Here is a 4,131-nt window from a genome sequence, read left to right as displayed (position 1 = left end):
CCATGGCAAGATATCAGGTGAACTCTTAGAGTGAGTGAGTTGGGTTTACCGCTGCTTTTAACAGTATTCCAGTTATAATGTGGGAGGAAAGCCCGAAGTGATGCAGGTCTCAGATGTTTACCACTTCGGTGAAACCCACGAGCATGGGTATGGTGCTGACAAACCTAGAAACAATGGGGGCGAACCTGGATACGAACCCAAAATCATAGGTTTCTGGCGTGCCCAAGAGACGCAACTCTGCACAGAGAATCGGGGCGCCTTAGATGACTGGGCCACCTGTGCCCCCTGAACTCTTAGATGTCAGTGGAAATAATGATTAGAGTGGTATGGATTTAGTATAATGGTTATAGTCTCCAAGAAATCACAAACTCGGTGGACTGTTTGGTGATTAAATAAAACGTTTATTTCACTGCAAGTGTTTGCATGACATGGCTTTGGTGTGAGTGTTGGAAATAAAGTTGAAAATATTCTCTGTACACATCAGTATCACAAATGTATTGAAAATAATTCAAAACAGACAACATAAAATAATATATTGGTTTGAACACAACAATTTGCTGTTGAAATGTGTTTTAAAGCATATTGAACTGTGACACTTAACTGATCATGTAACACAGAAGACAAAGTGTTTTGTAGGCGTATCATACACTATTACTATTAGTGTACATGCAAAACATGCAAACGGGTAAACAATATTTAAGAATTGACTGTCACTTTGAGTGAGTTCATTGGAGTAAGCTTGGAGGTTCACACAGTTTAACAATTGCTTTTGAATCATTCACACTTCAATGAACCCATCCAAACTGACGTTCAATTCTTATATGAACAACTATTTCCTGGTCATGTGACCAACCTCTCGTCCAATTGAAAAGCTGTATATGATGTAAACTTCAAATTAAAAAATCATAAAAGTATGAAACATTAGCTTTATAGTTCAGAAAAAGTTATTCTGTTAAAATGTCATGTAACTGAAGTGAGTGAGTTGAGTTTTACGCCTCTTTGAACAGTATTGCAGAAATATCATGGTGTGTCAGCTTAATGTGGGAGGAAAGCACAAGTGATGCAGGTCTTAGACGTTTACATATTTGGTGAGACCCAGGGCACGGGTATAGTGCTGAAAAAACAAAGGTGCAAATAGGGATTTGAATCCACAATTAGGTTCCTGGCGTGTCCAAGGGACGCAACTCGGCACAGCAAATTACGGTGCCTTAGACAACTGGGCCCCCTGAAAACAATGTATGATTCAAGAGGTATCAAAGGGCAGGTAATTTAATATACCATATTTGACGTAATAAGTGCCCAGCTCTAATAAGCGCATAACGGCAATATTTGCTAATACATGTACATTGGCTAGTGAACAATCCCAGTTAGCACCCCTTCCGATTGATCAATATATACAAGACTTATTTATTCGCGTATAATACGTGTTATATGCATCCTAAATTGTGGGAAATTAAATTCTGGAAACATATATCTGTTGTATATAAACATTTCAGGCTTTCAGTATAAACCACGAAATTTACAATCTTTCAACTCTGTTGTTTTTCACCAAAATAATATTCTAATAAGAGCCCCCTATTTCTAACTTTCAGAGCACCCTGGGCGCTTATTATGTCGAATATGGTACACAAAAATGGGGGTTGTGTGTGTGTCAGTCCTAAGAAAAATCTCCATATATTCATGCTGCATTTGCATTTGATCGTTGTAGTCAGTACATTCTTAATACACATGTAAATTTTGCATTGCATAAATTGGGTCTGTAAACATGGTAAACTGACAATTTGTTACAGATAAACAGTTAAAACAATAGACTGATGTCACAGCTGTATTTTCAGAAGATAACAATGAATAACATAATTGTCATCCTCAGAGGTCATCTGAAAGCTGCCAGTGAAGTAGAAGTGATGCACCCTGTGAAGTATCCAGTCTTATTGTCTGCATTTGTGAGTGAGTGAGTGAGTTTGGTTTTACGCCGCTTTTAGCAATATTCCAGCAATATCATGGCAGGGGACACCAGAAATGGGCTTCACACATTGTACCCATGTCGGGATTCGAACCCGGGTCTTCGGCGTGACGAGCGAACGCTTTAACCACAAGGCTACCCGACCGCCCCCTCAGCATTGGTCTGATACCAGTTGTAATAGTGTCTGAGATTGGTTTAATGCCCTTTTGAACTGCATTTCAGGAATATCACAGCATGTCAGCTTCTTGTGAGAAGGAAGCATGACGTTTACCATTTTGGTGAAACCCATAAGCACGGGTACGACTCTGACTAGGGCTGGGACGAGTCCAAATTTACTACCCGGGTATCCGACCCCCTATTACCCAAACCTATCTGGGTACACACTGCAGGTCTCAAGAGTTGGGAACAAAATGTCTGATTGGGAATTGTTTTATGCAGCCCCGGTTAAAACTATTTAGATACATTTATCAAACGATCATATCATGCGTACACTGAAGTTGACTGAAGGTGTATCTTTACTGAAACATATACAAGTCAAAAGGAATGTGTGCATCGCCAGAAATAAATGTGAACATTAGCGACTTGTAGTAACCACTGAGCTATAGTTAGTTTTTGTCATTAAACAATATATCACAGGACTAACCACGGGTCCGGGTACTCCTCTGGGTACCCAGGTCCTACTCAGGACCCACCTGACCCAGGCACCCGAGTTTGCCGTCCCAGCCCTAGTACTGACTAACCTAGAAACATGATTGGGCAAATCATGGATTCAAACCCATGATGACCTGCCCGTGCAGACTGATCCACCCATGCCTTATGTCCTCATACGTGCAGATGGTACTGAACAATAATTGGAACACTTTATATATATTCTTACATAAGTCTAATTCAAGTGTAAAATATTAGAATCACTTTTTGCAATTCTCACATTTTTGTGATCATGTCGATAACATTAACTGTAATAAAATCATAAAATGTATATAACTGTCTAACCACTACATAGTCCATACATTCGTGTTAACAAAGAAACTTGTTAGAACTTTCGTTGGAATACGAGTAGCTCAAATAAAAATATAATTCATAAAATTCTTTAAAATGGCTGAAGATAAAACTTGACCTTCATATGCATTTTGAGCTGACATCAAAGGTCAACCACCACTCATTTAAATAATAATAAGAGGAAGAATAGGAAAACGTTTTGAGCAAAACACACACATTCAACTGAACAGTATGTAAATATACATAACATGACACATTCCTGACATTTTCTCGCTAAAAAATAACTTTCAAGTTAGACATCAGGTAAAAACAGAAATAAAGATAAAAATGCAATTGCACAGGTCAGAAATTTCATAGTATCTCTCCAATTTCATTTAACTTAAAACTAAAACAACACTTCCAATAGAATTTATGCTTTTACATTCAAAGGTATAATTTTGCAATTAAACTTGCTGAAACACATTTGTAGTTGTGTCTAAAGAGTCAGTATATTCATAGCAGCAGCATGATTCTTGAGAGTTCCTGGGGCTTCTGTCCTGCCCCACTATGAATCACATGTAGCACATGTGGTGTCTCCGTGGGCAAGTGACTTTGTTTGAAAACATGCCTCTGTTCACCCAGCAGTGAATGGGTACCCGGTAGGATGAGTTGGTAATATAAATGTTAACCTTCTAGCACCTCACAGGCAGCTTGGCTTGTATACTCCCCAGGGAGGTAGGAATGAAATCGAGGGCACACTAATTCATGGTTAATAGGAAATGGTTACTAATAATGTAGCGCTTTGAGCATGCCCCCGATTGGTGGAAATATAGCGCAATATAAATGGCATCATCATCATCATCATCATCATCATCATCATCATCATATCTCAACTGCATATGTCTGTTTTGTTTTGAACTCTATTAATGCCATCCATTCAATACACTACTGATGAAAATACTGCAGAATTATGTTACTTTGTCTACATGTCTAATCCAAGATTAATATAATGCCAATATTAGTTGTAAATACTTAAAGAACATTCCGAAGATCTATCCAGCATATAAACCATATATGATATCCCTATGTTGAATTCAATGTATCAATGGAAATATGGCACAGACAACTAATTGAAAGTAGGTCACCATTTTTCTTCAGGCTATGACCTTGACCCTTATGGTTATGTATAG

Source organism: Haliotis rufescens, unplaced genomic scaffold (genome assembly GCF_023055435.1).
Source record: "Haliotis rufescens isolate VD_foot unplaced genomic scaffold, xgHalRufe1.0.p SCAF_2, whole genome shotgun sequence".
Taxonomy (NCBI): domain Eukaryota; kingdom Metazoa; phylum Mollusca; class Gastropoda; order Lepetellida; family Haliotidae; genus Haliotis; species Haliotis rufescens.
Note: the sequence above shows the minus strand (reverse complement) of the source record.